At 32.6% G+C, this 27,510-nt stretch overlaps 1 long non-coding RNA gene across 1 annotated transcript; it reads right to left on the bottom strand.

Annotated features, from left to right (window-relative positions):
• Nucleotides 1–5,059: 5,059 nt before the first annotated feature.
• On the bottom strand, nucleotides 5,060–27,150 carry LOC127544071 (uncharacterized). The gene is made up of 3 exons (XR_007949366.1): nucleotides 26,845–27,150; nucleotides 24,320–24,362; nucleotides 5,060–5,517 (listed from the first exon to the last, which is right to left on the bottom strand). It is a non-coding gene; the product is annotated as an uncharacterized LOC127544071 (long non-coding RNA).
• Between the last annotated feature and the right edge of the window lie 360 nt (nucleotides 27,151–27,510).

Below are 27,510 nucleotides of genomic sequence, written 5' to 3'. Positions count from 1 at the left end.
CTGGTAAGTTATTCAGTATGGCTTCTGTGAGAATAGAATCAGATGCCAGTGGTAGAAAAGAAGGTCAGCCCTAAAATGTTCTTTCTGTAAAAGATTAGTTTATATAGAGACATTGTTAAATATGAAGCAACATATGCAACAAAAAATAAAGCACATTTATCATTTGACCCAGCATTTGTCATTAGCCAGAAAAAAATATTTGATATTGTGTTTATTTTCATCAACTGGTTAGGTAGCTAAACATAAAAAATGAATTTCCAGTTCTCTGCAAGTGAAGTTTATATATTCAGCCAGCTTGGTGATGGAATGGATAGAGAACTAGCTTTGGAATCAGGAATCCTTGTGTTCAAATCTATTCTTCAGGATTTACCAGCTGTGTGATCTTGGACAAATTATTTAATCTCTGTTTGTCTCAGTTTCCTCAACTATAAAATGAGGATAACAGCATCTCCCTTGAAGTATTTGAAATGATATAATATTTGCAAGATACTTGGGACAGTGGCTGGTATATAGTAGGTACTATATAAATGTTGATCTCATTTCCCTTCCCTTCCCATAAAGGTTTATTATATTAAATTAAATACTTTCTAAATAAGTTGTAAGTTGTAAATACTTTCTAACTTACAACTTATTTTACTAAAAATGTGATTTATATTTAACAAAATTAAATATGAACTCTTCCAGATAATAAAGTGTAAGCATATGAGTTCTTTTTGGATTATTTTTCTTTAAATCTCACAATATTTCACAAGGTATTCATAATTATTTTATACTTAGTTTTATGAGTTTATATTTAAAAGTATCACATGTAGAATTAACTTTTATATTTTATCATTGTAATTATATAATATAAATTTTAATTTGGAGCTTTTGGTGGCAAAAGTTCCCACTATAGTTATCATAAGTACTTAATGAATAAATCTAAATGAATATCATGAAAAGTATGTTAAATTTCCCTAGGAATTCACAGCATAGTTTGCTGCTGTTGAAATGAATTCATGTACAAAAAATGTTAAAAATCACTGCCCTGTATCACTTCACATTGTGTTGTCATCAGTAATATGTACAGGCTATTTTTTGGTTATCTTTAACTTTCCTTATAGGGGTAGCCTCATTTTCTCTAGATACATATTTCTTCTTAATATCATTTTCACTACTATTTTTTCGTTGGTAATATGCTCATGACCATAACTTTTGGATGAATTGAAACATTAATTCTTTGAAGACTTAGCATTCTTTGCTTTACGATTAGCAGTGCAACATCATTGGAAGAATAGTGTTTTTTTTTAAGTTAGTCTTTGTTTCATGGAGAATTTTTAGGTCATTGACCCACTCTTTTAGGACCTCAAATGAAATGATATACATATAATACATCACAAATTTTAAAGTATTAAATAAATGTTGGAAATTCTTCTTGTTCTGTTTTAATTTTTTTAATGGAATCTCAATAGAAATGGTCCAGAATATATCATTCTCATGCTATTTTTTAATATTTAATTTAATTTATTTATAGAGGAAGGAAAGAAAAGGATCCAGGAAAGAACCTGAAGGATAACTGTAGTTAGAGAGCATAATCTGATCATCAACCATTTGAAAGGCTGCAGAGAAGTTAAGGAGAAAGAGGACTATGAAAAAGGCTATAAAATGTGGCAATGAAGAGATCAGTGGCAACTTTTTGAAGAGAGCTTTTTCAGTGGATTAATAAAGTCAAAAGCTGGAATGGGGGGGGGAGGGGAGACAAGGAGAGGGAGAAGGAATGAGGGAATGAGAAGAGAGAAAGTAGAAGCACCTATTACAGTAAGTCTTTTTGAGGAGTTTAACTGCAAAGGGCAGAATAGATATAGGATGATAATGGGGATGGAATGATCAGATAAGGGTTGGTTTTTTATTCCAGGAGAATATGAGCAAAAGGGAATGAACCAGTAGACAGGAAGAAACTGAAAATAAATGATAGTATAGAGATGTAGCAGACAATTATGTACTTCCTCATTTTTTCATATGGTTTTAATTTCTTCTTCTAGGCCTGTATTTTAAAAGCTTTTCATTCTACATAAGTTTGAAGAGTTTGAATATTGTTTATGGTTACATCTATTAAACATATTATTAACTTTTGTGGATTATCTTATGTCCAAGTGATTGTGGATAACAGTTTTTTTTCTGTGATAATGCTTCAGTTCTAGTATAGATTATTTGTTGAATTTTAAGGATATTTGGGGGTTTATATTTGTAATATGGAGATATGTTATCTGCTTGTTTGTAAAGCATAGTAAGCTTCTAGTATATAATTCAGTGAAAATATTTCAGGCTGCTCTTGAACTTGGATGGGAAATTATATATATCTTTATTCCAAAAGAATTTTTTCCTTTGTAATCCTGTGTTTGTTATACATTTAAAAACAGTTTTCTGAGAAATGTTCCATAAGTTTCTTTGGATTGTCAAAGGCTTCCATGACACACACAAAAAATTAAGAATCTCTAATCTAGATGCATGATAAGTGCTATTTTTTTTTTCACAACTTGCCATTTGGGGAAGACATGAGAGAAAGGAGGAAAATTGGATGCAAGGTTTTGCAAGGGTTAATGTTAAAGAATTGTCCATGCATATGTTTTGGAAAATAAAAAGCTTTAACAAAATAAAAAAATTAAAAAGTAATTGAGTTTCAGTTCATAGATTTCTTAAAAGATAATAGGCTTCTGATTTATTGATTTAACCAACATGTGTAATCATTCAGAAAGCACTAATTTTGTATCACCTAAAGTTATACAGTGCCCTTTCTCTGTCATTACCCTAAATAATCTAAACTGATCACTAACTCCACATGCCAAAAAAATAACACTTTTGTAAATTGCTAATGGCAATAGGCTAGCCTTAAATGGCCACCATCAACTAGGCAACTAGATGGCAAAGGTGGGTAGAGTGTGCATAACTCCTGTTATTTTCTTGCAAAATCTACATCGATTAGTACATCCAGACTCCTTATGGATAACTTTTTGAAATTTCTGCTGGTCATATTTTGGTCTCATATACTATCATAAAAACTTTGTTTCCATAAATAACTTATTCACTTGTTCAATACTTCTTTATAGATACATTATTTCTTGGCTTCATGTAGATATTACCTATGTTAGGTCTTTGGATTCCACTCTGCATTCTTAGCTTTTTTTGTAGGCTCCATCTGGGAATTAAACTATTTCCAGTTATATTTGATAAATTTATAGATGTGTACAAATTTTCAGCCTTTATTATTATTCTGCAAAAAGTTATCTTGTTATAGAAATGTTCCTTTACTTTTTAAACCTATTTTTTTATATGTTTTGACAACTTCTAATTCTATTTTTCCTTTTGGCTGAGAAATGTTATTCTTGCTTTAGATTCTTTGTGATGGTGGACCTTTATTTATTAAAGTTTTATGGATTTTAGTTTACCCATTTCATTACTATTGTCCGTTTTATTGCTCCAAAACTACATGATATGACTGGTAATGTATAGTTCTTTGCTCTAACAATATTTGCATTGTGCTTTCATTTCAGCTTGTTACTAAGTTGAAGGTGGGAGCTCACTTTTTGATAATAGTTCAATTACAGAATAGTTTAGTAATCTATTTCACAATCAGCAGGATGATTTCAGAGAGGCTTGGAGAGACTTAACATGAACTGATGCTAAGTGAAATGACCAGAACGAGGTGATCATTATACACAGCAACAAGATTATACAATGATCAATTCTGATGGACGTGGCTCTCATCAACAATGAGATGATTCAACCACTTCCACTTGTTCAGTGATGAAGAGAGCCATCTGCACCCAGAGAGAGGCCTGTGGGAACTGAGTGTGGGCCACAATATAGCATTTTTACTTCTTTTGTTATCGTTTGCTTGCATTTTGTTTTCTTTCTCATTTTTTCTTTTGGATCTGATTTTTTAATGCAGCAAGATAATTGTATAAATATGTATGCATATATTGTATTTAACATATTTCTACCATGTTTAATATATATTGGACTACTTGCAATCTAGGGGAAGGCATGAGAAAAAGGAGGAAAATTGGACGCAAGGTTTTGCAAGGGTTAATGTTAAAGAATTGTCCGTGCATGTGTTTTGAAAAATAAAAAGCTTTAATAAAATAAAAAAATTAAAAAGTAATTGAGTTTCAGTTCATAGATTTCTTATCAATAAATCAATAAAAGATAATAGGCTTCTGATTTATTGATTTAACCAACATGTGTAATCATTCAGAAAGCACTAATTTTGTATCACCTAAAGTTATATAGTGCCCTTTCTCTGTCATTACCCTAAATAATCTAAACTGATCGCTAATTCCACATGCCAAAAAATAACATTTTTGTAAATTGCTAATGGCAATAGGCTAGCCTTAAATGGCCACCATCAACTAGGCAACTAGATGGCAAAGGTGGGTAGAGTGCTAGACCTAGACTCAGAAAAACATGAATTCAAATCCGGCCTCAGTTACTAATTGGATCATCCAGACAAGTTACTTAACCTCTCTTTGCTTCAGTTTTCCTCAACTGTAATATGAGGATAATAACAGCTCCCACTTCACATGGTTATTGAGGATCAAATGAGATTATATAATGCCTAAATGTAGGTGTTATAAAAATACTTTCTTCTTTTCCTTTATTTTCATTAAAAAAAGTTTGATACTTCTTTTACAAAAAATATTGTTGCCTGATTTTATGGAGATGTCATAAGGGCATGTTGATTCCACTCTGAGATCTTAGGCATTTCATAAGCTCCCTGTAAGCCATTTTTAGTTACATTTTAATAAAATGGTGTACCTGTCATCAATTATTATTATTCTTCAATTAAGGGATTTCTTCCTAATTCAACAGAATTTCTGTAAGATTTTATTTTTTTCACTAATCTGCTAATCATGTTTTCTAAAAATGTCTATCAATTCTTTTTCTGCTTTTTAGATTGAAAGTGTTAATCTCTCTGTAATTGCGTAAAATAATGCTCCCACCTCACATGACATTCTGCTAACAGTATATAGGTTTGTTATTAGGGTATATTTTCTGTTATAATCCATTTTTACAATTTTTAAAAATGAACATTAAGACTAGTATTATATAGGTATTAGTTAGCTTACATCTATATTTACCATTGTTTTGATTTAAAGAATTTAGATGTCTTCTCTTTGATATCTTTATTTTTTAATCCAAATTTTCCTCCAGATTTACAGTTTTCTCTCCTACCTCCATTTCTCCCCTCCCCATTTGAGAAAGCAAGAACTACAATATCCATTATAAATACATACAAGCTAAACAAATTTCCAAATTAAAAAAAAATTGCCTCAATTTGGACTCTGAGATCATCACCTTTCTCTCTGGAGGTGAACAGAACTTTTCATTCACTATAACTCTTCTGTAATTTTGATTGGTTATTGTCTTGATCAGAGTTCCTAAGTCTTTCAAGCTTGTTTTCATTTATTATGTTACATTGCTCTTCTGGATCTGTTCACTTCACTTTGTATCAGATAACACAAATCTTCCCAAGTTTTTCTGAAAAAAAAAAAACCAAACAACTTCATCATTTCTTACAGCAAAATTATATTCCATCACATTCACATTTCAAAACTTTATTCATTCCCTAATTTATTGGTGTTCCCCCAGTTTCCACAGTTATGCATGTTCCCTCAGTTTGTTTGGCACTAAAAGAAAAGCTACTATAAATATTTTTTAATCTAAGGATTTTCTCCTTCTTTCTTTGACTCTTTGGGATCCTTATAGTGGTGGTGCTAGGTCAAAGGGATTTACGGAGTTGATAGTTTTTTGGACCTAGTTCCACAGTGCTTTCTAGAATGACTGGGCCAGTTAATAGCATCATTAGCATCATTATATAATAATAGCATCATTAATGGAGCATTGATTATTTGTTTTCCTTTAGCCTCTACAGTGTTTGTCACTTTCTTTTTGCCAATCTGATAGGTATGAGGTGATACTTCTGAGTTGTTTTAATTGGAATTTCATTAATTATTCATTTTTTTTCCTATAGCTATTGATGATAACTTAGATTTTTTTCCTTGTGAATCATTTACCACCAGTTGTAGTTCTTGGATTCAACTCTCTCATCAACATGCAATCCAGGTAAAGTTTGTCACCAGGAAATTCTTTATCCCAGAGATTGCATCAACTTTGATATTATATCTCATGATTGTCCTCATTAGCTTCTGCCCCTCTGTTTGGAGGGCTAATTAGAGGAGGGAAGGGGGAAAAATAAACTTCTCCCCAAGCTTCTATTCATAAAGGGTTAAGAAGCCCTGTTGTCCAACCATTTCCATTAGCTGTTTCCACCATCATCATCTCTTCTTTTCCTAGTCTCCCCCTCAAGCATTTAAGTTTCTTTTTGTAAGTTATTATAAGCTCCTTGAGAATAGGGATTGGTTTTTTTTTTATTTGTATCAATAGCATTTAGCCCAATGTCTGGCACATGGGAGTAATAAATCTTTATAGAAATTTAATGCAGTTTATTCATATCCTTTAACCATTGCTCAATTAGAGAATAGTTCTTATTATAATTTTGATTCAATTCTCTATATATCTTAGCAATGAGATCTTCATCAAAGAAATTTGCTGGAAAGATTCCCCTCCTGCCCAATTTCCTTTCTCTTCTAATTTTAGCTAACTTGGTCTTTCTTGCATATAAACTTTTTGATTTTATGTAATCAAAATTTTCCTTTTTACCATTTGTGAAACTCTATCCCTTCTTTTGTCATATGAACTCTTCTCTATACTTAGATCTACCAGGTAAATTCTTCCATTCACATATAAATTTTTCATGATGTTCTTTAGATCTAAAGCAGAGACTCATTTGGCAGTCTTGTTCCTTGAATATTTTTATGAAAATATCCAGCTGACTTGATTGAAAGCAACCAAGGCAGTTATAGACACTTGCTTTAACCCACTGCTTCAATGTCAATCTAGATTTATACTCAAAGCATTTGGTCTCTATCTTTCTTTGAGGTATATCCAAAATACAATACTAATCAAATCAAAATTAAAATTTGATATCCTTGGGAAAATATTGAGTCGATCCATATAACTTGTCATCCACATATAACATATATACCAAGTTGTTAGTAAGATTTTTTTGGACAACTTTCATTTGGAAATCATACTTTTACTTAGGAGAGAGAATAATAGATTAAAAGCTAGTTAGAACAACAATGGACTTAAATGTTTTCCCTGAAAAATACCATGAAATACAAAATCAATTATTCTTGATATTATCTTGTTGGCATATTTCACAGAGAATTTTCTGCGTGGATTTCAAATACTCTAGAATCCTCACTCTATTTGGATTTTTATACATTTACAATACATGAATAAACAATTTGTGTGGAACTGAGCCAAATGATCTAGCAATATTTGTGTAACAAAAATTGCACCCAATGCACAGGGCTACTCCACCTGCTTCTAGATCACCATATGTGTTGGCTGAGTACTAAAGGAGTTGGGTATTAGGTGATGACAACAAAGTGATGCTGTTATTCATCCCCCAGCCTTATGATGGTAGTAGGGAAGGAGCTATGACAATTTAAAAAGGAAAGAAAATAAATAAAACATTCATTTTATAACTGAGACGGATCAGAGTTAAGTGATTTGGCTAATGTATCTGAGGTTAGATTTGAACTCAGATATTCATGACTCTGGATCCAATGCTCTATCCACTGTGCCACCTAGCTGCCCCTAAGGAATAAAGACATTTATATTGCCCTACACTAGTAGACAATGTGTTGTTGCAAGATTTTGAGCCAACAGTACTATTGACAAAAGTTCTATGAAACTGTTGGTTATAACTGATGAAGTCTGATTTATTTCAGTGCTGTTACAATATGTGTGAGTAATGAAGTTCCATGTTTCTCTGTTGGTGAACTGTTAATGTTCAAAAATAGACCTTTGCTTTCAAAAGAATCTTGGAATCAGTAAAAGACCTTGGTGATTTCCCAAAAGCAACTCAATACACTCCTTTACTTACAATTTGGACAAATCCTTTAACTTGTTCATCTAAATGCATGCTGAAATCTGGAAAATATTCTTCAACCATTTAGACTTTGGTCTGTGAGTTAATAGGCTAAACTCTTTTGAGTGATTACAGATCTCTTCCAGAAGCCTCATCAGTGTCTTGGAGTTTGAGGCAGTTAATACAATGTCATCCACAAACAGAAGCATCTGGAGAATCTATCATCCATTGGGAATGTCTCCAAGACCTGGATTCCTTGTGGAATCGCAGAAAAATTAAAAATGACTATCACATATAGGGAATGGATAGGCACATGGTGGATATGAGCAAGCTTCTATATATAACCAGTGAAGAACTCCAAAGAATAATAAGTGTAACTGACATCATTGAGGGATTATTTGAAAGGAAGAGAAAATGTGTTGCTCTCTTAGTAAAGATTGAGAAATTAAAGTTAGACAGCTATTAAATACTCCAAAGATACCTTTCCAATGTTTGGGTAAAAGAAAAAGGTCTCTAGAATATTGAGTGGATCCTTTGTGGCAATTGAAAAAAAAATTTATTTTTTATTTTATTTTTCCCTGATTATTATTTAAATACATTTTAAAACATTTTCTTAAAGTTTTTAGTTCAAAATTATTTTCCTCCTTTTCTAATCCCTTCCTTGAGATGGTAAGCAATTTAATGTGGGTTATTTATGTACAGTCAAATAATGTTTCCATATTAGCCATTTTGTGTATGAATCCTAAGATACAAAGAAAGAAAAAAAGAAAGAAAGAGAGAAAGAGAGAAGGAGAGAAGGAGAGAAGGAGAAAAGGAAAGAAGGAAAGAAGGAAAGAAGGAAAGAAGGAAAGAAGGAAAGAAAGAAAGAAGGAAAGAAGGAAAGAAAGAAGAAGAAGGAGGGAAGAAAGGAGGGAGGGAGAGAAAGAGGAAGGAAGGAAGAAAGGAAGGAAGGAAGGAGAGAAGGAAAGAAGGAAAGAAAGAAGAAGAAGGAGGGAAGAAAGAAGAAGGAGGGAAGAAAGGAGGGAGGGAGAGAAAGAGGAAGGAAGGAAGGAAGGAAGGAAGGAAGGAAGGAAGGAAGGAAGGAAGGAAAGAAAGAAAGAAAGAAGGAAAGAAGGAAAGAAGGAAAGAAAATAGTATTGTTGGTATTCAGATGACATCAGTTCTGTTATCAATAGAGATTATTTTTCATCATGAATACTTTGGATCTATCTTGGATCATTGTATTGCTGAGAATAGATAAATTATTCACAGTTCTTCATCATATAATATTATTACCATGTACAATGTTCTCTGGGTTCTACTTACTTCATTTTGTATCGGCTCATATAAATTCAGGTTTTTCTGAAATCATTCTGTTCATAATATTTATAGCATAATAATATTCTCTGCACTTTGTATATTCTTGATCATCCATTTCCTAATTGAGGGACATCCCCTCAATTTCTTTTTCATAGACACCACAAAAAGAACTGCTATGCAGTGCTACTACTGGGCTTGTACCCCAAAGAGATACTAAAGAAGGGAAAGGGACCTGTATGTGCCAAAATGTTTGTGGCAGTCCTATTTGTAGTGGCTAGAAGCTGGAAAATGAATGGATGCCCATCAATTGGAGAATGGCTGAGTAAATTGTGGTATATGAACATTATGGAATATTATTGTTCTGTAAGGAATGACCAGCGGGATGAATACAGAGAGGACTGGCGAGACTTGCATGAACTGATGCTAAGTGAAATGAGCAGAACCAGGAGATCATTATATACCTCAACAACGATAATGTTTGAGGATGTATTCTGATGGAAGTGGATCTCTTTGACAAAGAGAGCTAATTCAGTTTCAATTGATCAAGGATGGACAGAAGCAGCTACACCCAAAGAAAGAACACTGGGATATGAATGTAAACTGTTTGCATTTTGGTTTTTCTTCCCGCATTATTTTTACCTTCTGAATCCAATTCTTCCTGTGCCAACAAGAGAACTGTTTGGTTCTGCACACATATATTTTATCTAGGATATACTGCAACATATTTAACATGTATAGGACTGCTTGCCATCTGGGGGAGGGGGTGGAGAGAGGGAGGGGAAAAGTCAGAACATAAGTGAATGCAAGTGATAATGTAAAAAATTACCCAGGCATGGATTCTGTCAATAAAAAGTTACTAAAAAAAAAGAAGAGACTTAAAATGGGGATGGAATGTGCATTAAAGAACATAAAAAAAAAGAACTGCTATAAATATATTTGTACAAAAAGCTTCTTGTTTTCTTAAAAAAAAATATCTCTGGGATACTGATCTCTGAATAGTTTTGCTAGATTGAAGGGTACACACAGTTTGATGGCCCTTTGAGCATAGTTCCGATCTATTCTCCAAAATGGCTAGATAAATATACAATTCCAGCAACAGTGCATTAGTGTCCCAGTTTTTCCACATTATTTCAATATTTATTATTTTCCTTTTCGGTCATAATCACCAATCTGATAGTTATAAGATGGTACCTCAGAGTTATTCTAATTTTTACTTCTCTAATCAATAGTGACTAATACATATGACTATATATAGCTTTGGTTTTTTGGTTCCAAAAGTGCCTATTCATATCCTTTGACTATAAACTGGAAAATGACTTGTATTCTTACAAAGTTGACTCTGTTTTCTATATTTGAGAAATGAGGTTTTTCAGGGAGATACTTACTTTAATTTGTTTTCCAAGTTTTGGACTTTCCTAATTTTGGTGGCATTGCTTTTGTATATGTAATTTTTTATTTTATATAATCAGAATTATAAATTTTACATCCTAATGATTTCTATATCTTGTTTAATCCTAGATCTTCCCTTATCCATAGATATGATAGCTTACCTATTCCTTGTTCTCCTAATTAGCTCACGTATCCATGATCATGTGCCCATTTTGATCTTATCTTGGTATACAGTGTGAGAAGTTTGTCTATGACTACTTTCTGTTTAGCTGCTTTCCAGTTTTCTCAGCAGTTTCTGTCAAATAGTAAGTTCTTATCCCCAAAACTGAGCTCTCTGGGATTATCATACACTAAATTATTATATTGACTTACTACAATGTATATTGTATACTTAATTTGTTCCACTGATCCATCATTCAATTTCTTAGTCAGGACTAGACTTTTTTTTTTTTTTTTTTTTTTTTTTTTTAACAATTAACATTTTATTATATAGCTTGAAATCTAGTATGGTTAGGCCACTTCTATTTTTTTTTCATTGATTTCTTTAAAATTCTTTATTTTTTGTTATTCAAGATAAATTTTGTTTTTTTTCTAGCTACAATGGTAGTCTGGTTGGTAGGGTAGATTAATTTAGATAGAATTGCTATTTGAATTATATTGGCTTGACCTATTCTTGAACAATTAATATTTTTGCAACTATTTAGATCTGATTTGATTTGTGTTTAAAGTATTTTGTAATTGGGTTTATAAAGTTCCTGGGTTTATCTTGACAAGTAGATTCCCCAAGTATTTAATAATGTCTACAGTTATTTAAAATGGAGTTTCTCTTTCTGTTTCTTGCTGATGAACTATGTTCATAATATATAGAAATGTTGATTATTTGTGTAGATTTATTTTGTATTCTGCAACTTTACTAGAGCTGTTACTTCAGCTAGTTTTTAGTAGATTCTCTAAATATGCCATCATATCTTGTGCAAAGAACAATAGCTTTGTTTCCTCATTGTCTTATTCTTTCAATTTCCTTTTTTTTTTCTTTTATTACTATAACTAGCATTTGTAGTGTAATACTGAATAATTATGGTGATAATGGGCATCCTTGCTTCACCCCTGTTTTATGGGAAGGCTTCAGAAGCAAACTTTTAGGAGAATATGAATAGGACAGGATGACATAAATGGATTTCAATGTGCATAACTGAAGGAAAATTCTTAAATGAGCCACAGAAACATTTGAGTATTTCAGTATAGATTGGCATTTGATGAAAGCATTCTTGTCTTCAGTGCATCATATATACACCCTTTCTCTGTCACTGTAATGCATTTCTAGCAAGTAGAATATTGATATTTGCATTTGTTTTAGTGTATCTTGGCTTCTTATAGTAACAGAACCTAAAGCAGCAAGAAATACATTGCTATCTGCTGTGTCAATCCTGTGTCAAGGATTATCATGACAACTGTAAATATGATTATAATGCTCTACTATTCTACTATTTTATTTCTTGGATTCTTAGAAATAGTTGCATCCACTAACTTGAGGGCTAACCCAATCAATGGTAACACTAGAGCCTAATTCACCAGTGTTTCACAGTTCCCTCCAGGCTTTTACAACTACTCTGATGCTCTTTTAGAGCTCATAAGGTCCCATTGTATATCATCCTGGCTGACATTCCCTTACTTGTTATTGCCCCCCTCAGAGGATGGACAGTGGGTTAAATTTTTAGAGGATTATAATCATAATTATTATTGTAATATTATTTTAGCAATTTAAATTTTATATTATACAATGTTTCCAAAGAAATTTGATAAGCTACCTTTCTATTTAATTCTATTTTTAATGACTATTCGACACATACACACATATATTCATGAATCAGCTCTGTGTACTGTCCATTTAATTATGTATCCTACCTGAACTAACAATTAAAAAAAAAATTTAGCTGGTTTTCTATATATGAATAGTTAGGCCCATATCTTTTGAGTTATTTATTTTGCAGATTTTGCAAAGATCCTACCCTTGATGTAATTAGTACAATATCATTAGCAAATAGGAATAACTATTTGAGAATCTCATGGTCTATATGGCATCTCTCTTTAATTTGGACTTTGTACTATATATTTTCCATGATAGTAGCTAAGTCTTTTTTTCTCATTGTCTTCATGCTTTGCTTGATATATTTAAGTAAAAGGTCTTCAAAGATTTCTATGTTGATGGTTTTCAAGAAGTTTTATAATTATTTGGCTAGGGGTATACCAATAAATGGTTAGCATTTCTCCAGGAAATAAAATGTACATATTGGATATTTTAAAAATCTAATCTGAATCATTAATACATTCTACATAATTTTCTTAAATCTAGGCAATTAACAAATAATAAATCAAACCCTGATTTGTAGCATTTGCAAGGTGTAAATATTCACACCGTTTAAGAATCTACTTTCACAAGTTGAAACTTCACAACTTCACAAGTTGGTATCAGCACATCCCTAGATGTATCATATATATGAAAGACATGTAAAAAAGTTTCTCTATATAACTGGCCAAATGATAGTCAACAGTATCCTAAGTAAACTATTTACTACTAGGACCAGTTTTAATAATGTATATTATATAGCAGTGTTCAAGATGGAAACAAGGAACCTGAAAGTATTAAAATCTCCTTCCCAGTTTAGGAAATACTTTTATCTTGATATCACCAAAGGCTTCCTGGAGCTTCTATTAACTGATAAATGGATTCTTAAAATCTACCTATTAAAAAGACATGCTTTTAAAAAAAGGACATAGATATAGAATATTGTAGAACAACGGATAGAGAGATGGATTTGAATGGAAGAATCACTGAATTTGAATTCTGTATTTGCTGTGTAACCCTGAGCATTCATATTATCTCTCTGTTTTAAGTTTCTTCATCTATAAAAACAAGGATAATAATAGCAGCTACTTTAAAGAATTGTTGTGAGCAATGAGTGAGATAATGTATAAGGCATTTTGCAAACTTCAAAGTGCTTTATAGATATTAACTATCATTACACTGCATTGCAAAGTCAGTGTAATCTTTTTTTTAAATAATAATTTTTTATTTTCAAAATATATACAGATAATTTTCAACATTCGTCCTTGCAAAACATTGTGTTGCAAATTTTTTCTTCCTACTTTCCCTTGTTCCCTCCCCTAGGCTACAAGTAATCTGATATATGTTAAACATGTGCAATTCCTCTACACATACTTTCACAATTATCATGATGCACAAGAATCAGATCAAAAAGGAAAAAATGAGAAGGAAAACTAAAAGCAAACAAATAATAATTAAAAAAAAAAAAAGGTGAAAATATGATCCACATTCCGTCCCCATAGTCCTCTCTCTGGATGCAGATGGTTTTCTCCATCATAAGTCTATTGGAACTGGCCTGAATCACTCATTGTTGAAACTATCCATCAGAATTGATCATTGCATAATTTTGTTGCTGCTGTGTACAATGTTCTCTTGGTTCTGTTTACATCATTTAGCATCAGTTCATGTAGGTTTTTCCAAGTCTTTCTGAAATCATCCTGCTGATCTTTTCTTATAGAACAATAATATTCCATAATTATTTAGCCATTCTCTTAACTAATGGGCATCCACTTAGTTTCTAGTTCCTTGCCACTGGGCTGCAAAGTCAATATAACCTTTAATTGACATAATCACAATTGATTCAGTGATTTCCTGGCACACTTGCTTTTCTGTCTTTAAACACCTCCTTCTAGGGACCCATTCTATGTATGCTATTGCTGTAGGACCAGGATAGTGTCCATCTATGTTCTAAGATTTATGATCTATAGTCTTCCCACAAGATGCTACTGAAGGATGAAAACTGGAGATAAAACTTTGGCATATTTGCTTTTTTAACAGGAGACTAGAAAAATGAAAAATCTTCAAGAGATAAGGGGATAGCTTTCTAATGGTTGGATTTCAGGTGGCATGATAAGCTATTGAAGGAAATACTTTGGATCAAGAAGTCTTACCTTTATGGCTCATATCACCTACTTAGTATGTTCCCCTTCAATATTAATTAACCAATTAATATCTCCCAGAGAAATGAGTATGAACCACTACATAGAATTCCAAATCCCTCTATTTTTGTCCGCCTGCATTTTTTATTTCCTTCACAGGTCAATTGTACACTATTTCAAAGTCCAATTCTTTTTTGTGCAGCAAAATAACTGTATGGACATGTACACATATATTGTATTTAACATATACTTTAACATATTTAACATGTATTGGTCTACCTGCTATCTGGAGGAAAGGTGGGGAGAAGGAAGAGAAAAATTGGAACAAAAAGTTTTGCAATTGTCAATGCTGAAAAATTACCCATGCAAATAACTTGTAAATAAAAAGCTATAATAAAAAAATATCTCCCAGATATCATTTATAATCAATTGATATAAATTAGGCTTTACAAAGAAGTATTTAGTATGATAAAAATCAAAATCTAACAGTTTCATTAACTGAGAGAATACTTTCCTCTATCATCTCAGTCCCTGCAGAGTAGGCTCAAACTTAAAGTTGTTGCTACAAAAGATTCTGCTTTCACATCCACCCCCAACTTGATTGCTCCCCACCCACCCATCCAGTTTATTGTTGGGTGTGACATAGCTAATAGACAAGTATTTCCTTTGTTTGCAGGATATGTCTCAGCTGCTGGGTTAATTCAGGCCAGAATGGGTCTGGGAAGTCCCTCCTCAAGGCTAGCTTCCCATCCCTTTACTTTCAATGGTTTAGAATAAATTTGATGGCTTTTCCAACTTTTCAGAGCTCACAAGGTCATAATCTGTTCTGTTTTTTCTCCAATATATATTCAAAACCAGGAAAGAAACAGACAAAAAAAATGTATTCATAGTAATATGGTGACCAGAGGAATCTAAGACAGCAGTAGCAGTGAGTTGTTCTTACTCCTAACACTTCCACCTGGAAGCCTGCGGTCGTACTTGCCTCACTACCAGGAAAAAGTGAGATTTTATCCATTCTAGCTTTTTGTGTGCACATACAATTCTGCCCAGTAGCCAACTAAAAAACTTTTAAAAGCATGCTATAAATTAACAAGAAACTGGAATATCCATATCTGAGGAGAAGGAAAAAGTCCTTTCTTCACACATTTCTGGAAGCAGGTTTAACAAGACTCTTTGTGAATTGATACTATGCATTAGAACTTGGCCCTCATCAGTCATTTCCTTCCCTCCTCGCCTTTCTTCTCTTCTTTCCAACACCATATGTATACAAACACACACACAAACACACAACTTTTATTAATTTATAATATGAAATAATTCTTTTTGGATACCAAGAAGCTAAATGCTTAAGTGCTAATGTTTACACATAGTATGCTTTACACACGGGCCTTGAAAATAGAGATCTTCTTTTGTACTTTATCTGCCATTTGATCATTCCTCTTCATCTTTACAACTCTTGTTCATTAGTTAAAATATAATTCATTATATAATGTGTAACTGATTTTAAAAGTTACAAAATAATCATTGCAATTGATTACTTGCTGGACAAAATCAAAGTCTATCAAGGGAATGTCACATTTATAGTAAGTCACTACTATATTTTACCCTCAATCTAGTGTCAAGTAGAAATTATCATCCTTATTAACATTTATTGAGTACCTATCATATTTGGGGCTCTTCTGCCTTCAGAATTTATAACCCAGCAATGTGAAACTAAGACAACTGGATAGCAAACTATTATCTTCTTCTTCTTCTTCTTCTTTTTTTTTTTTTAAAGAAGCCAAGTTAAAAAAAAAATTCAAAAACTGTCAACTTAAATCAAATCAATTTGTTTAGGAAGCATTACAGCAAAAAAATCTTTAAACACAATTATTTCATGTCAAATAATGTAAATATGTGTTAACACTGCTATTTTAAATATGGAGATTATATAGATTTTGTGACCCAGGCTTTGAGAAGAATGGTAGAAAAACGGAGTTCATTGTGTGGACTAATCTCAAACTCATACAACTTTCTGTAGGCATCCAGGCATTTCTCCATTGATAATTTATATTATTTTTTAACTGTGTGGCATGGGAAAAAAATCATTTAGATGGTCTATGTGCCTCTTACAATAAGACAAGACTAATAACTTAGAATTGTCTTATTGGGTTATCATTAAAAAATTAAAGAAAGCACATTAAAATATAGTATAAGTAACATGGATAATTATAATTCCATAGTAAAAAACATATGAGATGGATCAGATCAAAGGGATCAAGGTATAGTAGTAGATAGAATGCTGGACCTAGAGTTAGGAAATCTTAAGACACTGAATAGCTGTGTGGTCCTGGGTAAATTACTTAATCTCTCTCAGCCTCAGTTTACTCATCTGTAAATTGGGATTAATAATAGTACCTACTGCTCATTTCAGAAAATCCTGGAAAGACTCACAGGAACTAATATTGAATGAAGTGAGCAAAACGAAGAGGACATTGTACACAGTAAAAAGATTTGGTAATGATCAATTGTGATGCACTTAACTCTTCTCAGCAATGCAGTGATTCAAGATGATTCAAATAGACTTGGAATGAAAAATGTCATCCGCATCCAAAGAGAGAAATAGTCATTGAATGTAAATAGAAGCCTATTATTTTCACTTTTTATTGTGTGTCTATTTGTCTTTTCTTTCTCTTGGTTTTCCCCTTTTGGTCTGATTTTTCTTGTACAACATGGCAAACATGGAAATGTATTTAAAAGAATTGCACATACTTATATCAGATTGCTTGTGGTCTTGGGGAGGGAGGAGGGAAAGAAAGGAGGGAGAAAAAATTGGAACACAAAAGTCTTACAAAAAGGAATATTGAAAACTATCTTTACATGTATTTGGAAAAATAAAATACTTTTGAGAATTTAAAAAGTCAAAAAATAGCATTTGCCTCCTAGGTTGTTGTAAGGATCTAATGAGATATTTGTCAAGCACTTTACAAAACTTAAACTGTAATATAAACGCTATATATGCTAACAGTAGTGATGATGATGATGATGATGATCGCCTGTGAAGATGACAAGTAGAATTCATCTGAATGAATTACAGAATTATTTTAGATATTTCTAAATGATTAAGTGAATATACAGACACATTAGCCTTTTTTATTTTTTTTAATTGTCCACTCTGCTGTGGTTATACATTGTTCAGGTTTATCCAAGGTGAATATGCCCCCAAATTTCCAGGAAGTTTTGAAATTTTGCATTTGAATTTGGAAATAATCAATAATTTGGATGTACAAATTAGAATTATAGCTGATTTGATCTCATAATATCATGACAATTAATGAAGATGTGCCAAACATATTTTATTAAGAAATAGTATATTATATTTTAAAATGACCATTTAAAATTTCCTGTTTTATATTTCTCCTTTTTAGTATCATAAGAACATCATACCAGCCTTTTTATAGTCACCTTCTAACATGAAAACTGTTTCCTTTTCAGGTTGTTTAGTTAATAAGTAGAGTGGTATTAAAATAAATGAGATGTTGTGCCACTGGCTTCCGGGTAATTTTGCACAGCAAGAAGAGGATGAAGTAATCTTACACAATGACATATAATGGGGGAAATATATTGCTAGATGAAAGTGATATCAGTATATATTCTCATAGAAATAAATTTGATTTTTCTGCAGTATTCTTTGTGCTTCCATTCACTGCAGATTAGATTCAATGCATTTTAATTTTTACATATTCATCCTTATAACTAATATTAAGCTCCCTGGGACTGAATAGAGAAGAAAGAATGGGCTTGGTATCAGTGAAATAGAGGAAGTTTGCTAATGGCATTTGCCATTTTATGTGAAGTTGCATGGATCTATCTTTTATGATAAACAAAGTAAAATTACATAGCAAATGATGTCTCCAATCTTATAAATATTTTGTGATTGCAAGGGTTGGTTCCTTCTACACAGTAATTTAGTCACCCTCTCCTTTTCTCTGCTTATCAAGTTCTTATATCATTAACAAGTATCAAATAAAGAATGATTTCATTTTTTTGAAGGGAGATAGAAATGGTTATATGTTATTGTTGAGTTTTGTGCTACATATGGCATGTGATGAGTTATCTTCCATAAGCATATGCAATATTATTTTTCAGTCAAGAGATAGATATATAGAAAATTAGATTACAAAGATATTAAATTTAAGGCTTCCCTTCTAATCTTAACAACCTGATTTTGCTAAGGTATTTCATTTCCCAAGTGTGGAGAAAGAAAAGAGAAAAGGAAATCCATAGAACATCCTTCTGCTGGTCTGTGTCTAAGGGCAGAACTGTACCTACATAAAACAGAAAGACACATGAATTGAGTGATTGCTCCTCCTACTTGAATTTTCTTGCTTTTGTGAATTTGTCAGTTCCTTAGTGAACCTTATTTGAACAGTTTTGTACTTAATGGGCGATTGTATTGTAGCATGACTCAGAGTATAACACATATTTTCTGTTTTTATTTTAAAAAGGTTACATAGAAGCCAAAGGGCTTGCTGTAGGAAATAAAGAAATAAAAGCAAATGTTCAGACTCTGAGTATACTGCATATTACTAAAATATCTTTAAATCCACACCACAGAAGCTTCTGAAAACCTAGGAGTCTCTAAGTAAGGCCTTTGTTGACATGAGTACCTCACTTGTTACAGAATGCTCTGGGTTTATTAGCTTTGGAGTTTAACAGGGGAAAAAAGCAAACTACTTACAAATTCTGTAACAGAAAGACCGTTACATCTGCCTTTCAAAGCTAAATCAAAACTATTACCTCAAAAAATTCTATAAAACAGCTTTTTAGTTTTAGGATAATTTTTGGAGGGGAGAGGGGGAAGAAGCAGGCAGTGGTGTTTAGGGCTTTCAGAATTACAATCCATGTCTCTTTTCTAATAGCCAGGGGGAGTCTCAAATAGGTCTTGAATTGGAACAGTTTAAAAAATTCATGATTTTTGGTGTGATTTATGTGTAAATCAGAAGATTAGTCGTTTGACATGATCATACCGAAAGAGAAGAAGTATATTCCGAAAGAGATATAGTAGAGAATCAAGAGGGGGAGAAAGAGAAAAGAGGAAAAGGGGAAAGGGAGGGAAACATGGGAGGGAGAGAGTGAAAAGGGAGGGGGGAGGGGAGCAGAAGGGAGAGAGACTAAGGAGGAGGAGGGGTAGGACAAGGTAGAGAAAGAGAAAGGAACAGGGAGAGAGATAGAAAAATGTAGGGAAAATACAAACAACAAATGATTCTTGAAATTTCTCAAGGTTGAGAACAGTAGTAATAAGAATTGGGCTGACATTTCTCATAATCCTAATTGCTTTTATCCTGAAAGAATAAATGCTATTATATCTGAAAAAAATGTGTACTAGACACCATTATCTAGGAAGTTAGTGTCCTAGAAAGGGGGATACAGCGATGAAATACAATGTTTCTTTCTATATTTTTTTTGCTGTTTGTCCTTCTTTCTGAAAGAGACTCATGACACTAAGAAGATAATGTCATGACTTGAAAGTGAATAGGATTTAAGTGAGGGAGGGATGTGCAAAGTCACCAACCCCATAAAGAAGGAAAAAATCAACTTGACTCGGAGAAAATTTACCATACTATATATTTTTTGTTTGTTTGTTTTCTGCATGATTCCCCATGTGATTGTGGTACAAGAATCATTCCCAGTTTACAAATAAGAACGCTGAGTTAAGAATAGGATATCTATCAAAACAAGCATCTAGTGAGTACCTACTGTATAACAGATGGAGGAAGTTTAAGAAAAGAAACGTGCACTCTTGCAGGGATTTTTAACCTTTTTTTTTTTTTTTAAACAAAACAAAACAGTGTTCACACATTTCAGGTTAAGAACCTCTGCTAGGGAATTAAGTTATCTTATATATTCATCCATATATATATGTAGATAGATAGTGATATGCAGGAGTATATGTTAAATAAAAAACTGATAACAGTTAGACCATGGCTCTCTGACAGTTAATTGATGCAGTGTTGGGCCTGAAGTAAGGAAGACAAGCTTAAATCCAAGTTCATACTCTTAGAAGCCAGGTAATCCTGGGAAAATCATTTAACCTCTATCTGCCTTCTTTTCCCCAGTGGTAAAATGGATATAATAGCACCTATCTCAAAGGGTTGTTTTGAGGATCAAATGAAATAGTTTTTGTAAAGCACTTAGAATATAGAAGGTACCTAATAAATTGTTTCCCCTCTTACCTTTCTAAACTTTTTTGATCACGTGTCTTATCAGTAAAAAAATGTTTTTTAATTGTGCATGTAACAGCAACATATAAACATGGTATTAAAAATGTATTAACATTTCATGTTCTATTAGACGATACCAGTTCTGATCTTATCCTGATAGTCAGCAAATTATCATTAGAAATAAATTACAATTGTGACCAGTTTTATGTACATATCTATATATGTGTGTATATACATATATACACATATGTATATACACACATATATATTCAAGCTTCTTAAACTTTTCCTACTCTCCTTTTCATCAGAGAAATTTTTACATGACCCTGGATATATAGGTATATGAAATAGATATATAAATCAAATATTTCCTGATAACAAATCATAATTTTGCAAACCCCACATTCCGTTATGAGACCCAATATGGGGACATGATCCACAGTTTAAGAAGCTGGGATATATACATATACCCCCACATACATATACATACATACAAATATAAATAACATTTGTTTAATTTGAAATTCTTTAAATTTGATCCTGACATTATATCCCACATATATAGGTTTTCCCAAACCTAGAAGACAGATTTTTAGAATAATTAGACCTACAAAAAATTTTTTCCAATATGATAATGATTCAACATCCTTTCCCATAATTTCCACTTCTAATGATAGTAGTAATTATGTGTTATGAAATAGATACCAAGAGGTATGATGTTCCATGGGTTGTAAGGGTAAAGCTAGTTACAGTAATATTTGTCAACTAGTAAGAATCAAGGACAAGAAAAAAATTTTTTTCTTGAAATTGTGGGGAATTCAGAACTTAATCAGCTAATTAATTAAGTTTGTGATTAGTCGAATTTGTTTATTTGGAAGGTACTTAAGATTTTAAATCCCCCTAAAACCAAATCCCTGCTTTTAACATCACAAAATTAATTAAAGATTCTCCCCTTCCCCAAAGCAGTCTCCATTAATTGGTTGGAAAATCTTTGCCTAAAAATTGAAACTTTACCATGAAATTATAGTATTTGGGATCTGAAAGTGACCATCATCTAACTTTATTTTCCAGTTGAGGAAACTAAAATTGAAACAGATGAATTAACTTTCTCCAATTTATAGAGCAGTTTGAATTCAAATCCAGCCTCTGATACTTAGATCATTAGGATTGGAACCTAGTAATTTTGTTTTCTTTTCACTATTCTAGAAGATATTTTATGACTTTTCTGTTTTCTGTTATGGATTTCATGCTGTTGGTGATTTTTCTGTAATAATTTTTTCAGGATAGTGAGATGGATGTTAAGGCAAACTAAATAGGAGAATTCATATAATTATGAAAATAATTTAGGCAGAATATTTCTGAAGACTAAGGAAGGAAAACTGACTTGTCATAACTTATAAAGATTGAATAAATATGCACATAAATTTATATGGACTAGATTAATACAACAACAAATATGATTAATACTTTTATAATGCCAGTTGTCAACACATCTTACTAATAATTGTTGCCTTTATTGTATTTACTTGTATCCAACTCTACATGAGCCCTTTTGGGGTTTTCTTGATGAAGAGATCATAGTGATAATGCCATTTCTTTCTCCAGCTCTTTTTATAGAAAAGGAATTTGAGACCAACAAGGTTAAGTGAGTTGCCTAGGCTCACACAGGTAGTAAGTGTCTGAGTCTGCATTTCAACTGAGATCTTTCTGTCTACTCTGTCATCTAGCTGCCTCAAACATTACCTTATTTGGAGACAAACATTGCCATGCCTACTGATCGTATAATCTGTAATTTGGAAAAAAAAATAGAAATTGTCTAATCTAATCAATACAATATCTGGATAATGAATTTTCTCATCCAGCTTCATCTGGAGATCTATTTCAAAAGGGAATTGTTAGTGTGATAAAGCAGTCCCCTCCCTACATTTTCCAATGTTAGACCTGGAATGGCCCATAGATATCATCTAATCCACTCTTCATTCCATGTAAAAATTCTCTTTCTAATAAATAAGTGGTTATTTAGACCGTGCTCAAAAAGTTTCAGAAATAGAGAATGTTCTACCTCACATGGAAACCTGTTCAATTTTTGGATAACTATTACAAAAGTCTTTCTTAAGTTAAATCAATATCTGTTTTCTTGTAAGACCTATTGATCCTATACAAAATTATAGAAATCACATCCAATCACAATCTTTCCTAGACTCAATTATGCCAGATCCTTCAAATGATCCACAAATGACTCTTCTGCATTTTGAGACCCTTTTGTAGGTTGCCTATTTCTAGATAGACTTTAATTTATTATTGACTCAAGAGAAGAGTGGCTGGGATTGCTACCTTGCTTGTTGTATCCATTATATTTTTTCAGTTAACTTTAGATCACATGAGCTTTGTTAGTAGCCATGTAACACTGTTGACTCATATTGAGCATATGGTCAATGAAAATCCCCAAGTCTTTTTCCACATGAACTGCTCTTAAACTAGATCTCTGACATCCTGTACTTGTGCAGATGATTACATGATCTGTCATCTAACAGAGATTCTCTCAGAAGGAACTTTAGCAATTCTTCTCCTGCTGAGTTTCATTACAAGTGTATTTGACATATCCATATGTCAAATAAAGATTGTTACTTCCTTTTCCCCCTTCTTTTTAGTTCAGTTAGAAAAGTTCATGTAAAAATGAAATATAATCACTTAGACATGACTAAAATCATCAGATTATAGCAGAGAAATATTAAATTGTTTTACTTTTATAAAAATTTGTAGTGTTTAATAGGTCAAAATCTATTTGGTTGGTGATAAATTTACAGTATGAGAAGTTAGTATGAAAAACAGGCCACTAAATATATCTTATTTAACATGGGAACCCTTTCAAAAGAGGCATCCTTATTGAATTTGTATATCTTAAAATTAATTCTACTCTGTGGCCTAGTTCCTTTTATTTCTAAAACTATTATGAACCACATCTGTGGAATTCTGTATCAGCTATTCTGAAACCAGCTGCTACGGAGGTTCTCTCACTTAACTTGAAATTAAGAACAGATTTGTGGGTCCCCTACCTACTGTGAAGTCCTGATGCAGTTACCAAAAACTGCACATGGGTGAGAAAAAGTGGCAACAGCCATTTCAATGGTGTGTTTTTCTATGGCACCTTTGCCTCCACTGGAATTACAAATTCACATAGTGGCCTTAATTTATTTGTCGATATAACCTTTTACTCTCATGCTAAAATTCATACAAAAGGTACTAAAAGATGTAGAAAAAGAAAGATTTATATCAATCACTGTGTGATGTAAAAAAAAAAAAAAAAAAAGACAGGCATTTCTCTTAAAAATGCTGATTCAGTGAGAAAGTTTGCAAGATTATTTCTGCCATGAAGAAAAATGAGTTGAGCCAGTCTATGGATCATACATATGGATATATTTTGTACAAAGTCTTGAAGTAATAACTTGCCTATTATTAGACTCACCCTAAATTCTGGTGTGGTTGCATCTTGAAGATATCTTTGGACCCTGAAATAGAGGTACATGAATTTTTACTGTTTGCCTGTTACAAAAGTATTTTTTAAAAATGTGTTTGATTTAGCCATGACTAAGCAAAAAGAATATCAGAGTTTGACCCTAAATGTAGCATGACAGATTTAGTGTAAACATTGGAGTATTTTGATGATTGGCTCCCCACATTTTCAAAAATCAGAACTCTCTTTTGTATTTATAAGATTTTAAAAGTGCTCATTAACAAATTATTCTTTATCTTCAATGGAATAAAATTTATAATGAAGTAAAATCGTTGATTAAAGGGGAAAACATTCTGTTGGCTTCTTACTCAAACAATCTAAAACCATTCTATTGAAACTGTATTTAAAAAATAATTAGTCAGCCACATCTCCATAGAACATCTTTTGCTGGCTCTATTCTGATCCATAGATTAGGTGTTTTTCTCCAAATCCTATATACAACAAAACTCTATGGGTCTTTATTTTGTGAAAAAGAAAAAATTGTAAAAGTCAGACCATAAATATTAGTAATATCCTTTGAAATGGTTAAATATTATTAGATAGAATATCTAAATTTTAATTCCTGTTTTTAAATAGTTATCCTTGATTAAATCAGAATATAAGCCATAGATATCCTTTCTGCTATATTCTTGAGAAGTCTTTATCCATGAATACTTCACACTTGCAATCAAATTTACTCTCTAAATCCCTAGGGAAATCTGCCAATTTAAGTGAGTTCTGAGATATAAAGGTAAGATTTGTACCAAGATCTCAGGCCTTAAGGTCACCCTTATTTGTCTGAGAAATTTCTGGTAAACTGAAACACCAAGATCATTTAAATGAAATTACAAATAAACAGTAGCGTGACAAATTGTCTGATGATACTATTTACAATTTTGTCAAGATGAACATAGGTGTAATATTTAATCAGAACTTGTTTGGTTTGACTGTCCAGGAGCTTACTATATGTATTTTTACCTCCAGCTCTTAGATAGACACGGCCTTTTATTCTTAGCTATTCTATTACGGTGTTTCTTAGGAACCTTTCTTATCTAAACTTCCACCAATCACTCCTAAAGCTAAGTTATGCAGACAAGCCATTGCACAGATTTTCATCAAAATGCCATTTTCCTTAGCTTGAGAAAGCAGAGTCTCCAATGCTGAACAAATAATTTATTAGATTACAGCAAAGGAAAATAAATGTTTCCTGCTCCACATATTTCATTAGCCAGAATTATTATATGAACAAAACTATAAATAGCCAAACATGTATTGAACCATTAATATCACTGACATTCTCTCACCAAATACTGTAATTTAACTAAAGGATTTCAAAACAGGAGTGCCTCTCTTGGAAGATTTCAGGGATTTATATAATGGAGTAATAGTGCTCTTAATCTTTAATAGGCTACTTTAAATGTATGAAAATATTAAACAGCTGAAATTTTTGGCAATGTTGGATTTGGTTATGTGAATGAAATCTAAAATTTTATTAAATATTTGATTTTTATAGTGACTTTCTGCAATTTATTTGGATGAGCTCCAGCAATCTACCTTTTAATGTTGCCTGGAACGATAAACAGCTACTGTTGACTTTCTGTTCAAATAATGTAAACATGCTGTGTGGTCAGGGATGAGATTCTCACTGAGATCACAACAATGCTAAGCTCTTGCTTTTTCTAGATTTTTAGCAAGCCAGTGATTTGGAGTTAATCTGTTTGTCTGTTACATTAATTTTTCTAGTTTTCCTTCTTAATCAAGGAAATGGAGGAGATGGAGGGGAGAATATTTTAGAAGCACAATATTGTTCCACAACAGATCCTGAGTGAATTCACATGCAGCTGCCTTAAGGAAAGAGCCTATAAAAAAGAGCCAAGTTTTGAAAATCACAGGTTGTTGTTGCTATTGTTGTTATTGATGATGGTGATGGTGTGTGGATGTGTTGGGACTTGGAAGCTTCATTCACCTTTCATTGCTCTAACTTGTCAATTTTCAACATGTGGAAATGATTAGTGGACACTGTAGTTTTAAGTAGAACCCAAGAATGCAGATGTATAATGGATTTTTCAAACTACTAACTACTAGTACTACTATTGAAATGCTAAAATTGCAAGTAAAGCAACAAGCCCAAGCAACTTTTATTTTCCTGGCATATGAAATAGAAACATCTATAAAGAATATAAAGACATACATTTGGTGTTAAATTAAAAATCTCCCAAAGTATGTAATTCTGAGTAAAGGAGACTGTCCATTCATTATCTTATCTGGATAATTAGCTGAACTTCTAAGTGGAATGTGAGTTGTACTTTTGTGTTTTTTACTGGGCTTTGCAATGGACTGTGTGCACTTCAATACTTTCCTGTGATTTAGACTGAAATTTGATTGTTCAAGAATACATCCCACTCAGGCATTCATGCTGAAACTAGCAACAATTGTCAATGACCTTTAACATGCCAGCTTTCCAAATTAGTGCAGATCATTAATCACACATAGCTTACTTTTTATGATTCGTGTATCCTTCATGGCGTCTCTGTTTCTGTCTCTATCTCTTCCTTCCTCCTTCTTTCTTCTTTCCTATTCCTCACTCCCCCTTTCCCTCAACCTTTCTTCCCTCTTTTTTTCTTCTCTTTACCTCACTCCACACCTTCGACTTCCCTCCAGACATATTCCCCAGATCTTTGGGGAGTATTATTTCTACAGGCAAATGGGTATTATTTCTACAGGCAAGAGGACCTTTCTTTGGAGTTTGACTGTAGTACTTCCCGTTGCAAGTGCCAGAAGTTGGAGGGCATTCCAGCCGTGCTTGCGTGTTAGGCGTAGAAATACCACATCGCTAGGTAACCGTTTAAATTGGAGGGTTGCTTGTCTAGCAACAACTACTCAGGGTTCTATTGGGCAGTGACTTTTTGGGGTCCGGAAGTATCCTAAGTTAAAAGACCTGGAGGAAGAACATAATATTGCCTTTTCTAAAATACATTCATTTTGGTTGAGAGTGGGGGTGGCGAGGTGAGAGAGACACAGAGAGACAGAAGGGGGTTGGGGTGGGGAAGAGTGGGAAAGACTCCTTCCATATCCTTGATAGCACCAAAGCTCATGGGGTTAAATTGTAATGTACAATGCGATATAAGCTGCTCTGCCTTTGGCTAGATATAGCCTGGGAAAAT

This window comes from Antechinus flavipes, chromosome 1 (assembly GCF_016432865.1).
Source record: "Antechinus flavipes isolate AdamAnt ecotype Samford, QLD, Australia chromosome 1, AdamAnt_v2, whole genome shotgun sequence".
Taxonomy (NCBI): domain Eukaryota; kingdom Metazoa; phylum Chordata; class Mammalia; order Dasyuromorphia; family Dasyuridae; genus Antechinus; species Antechinus flavipes.
The sequence above is the reverse complement of the archived record's forward strand: the minus strand, read 5'-3'. Positions and strand labels throughout refer to the sequence as shown.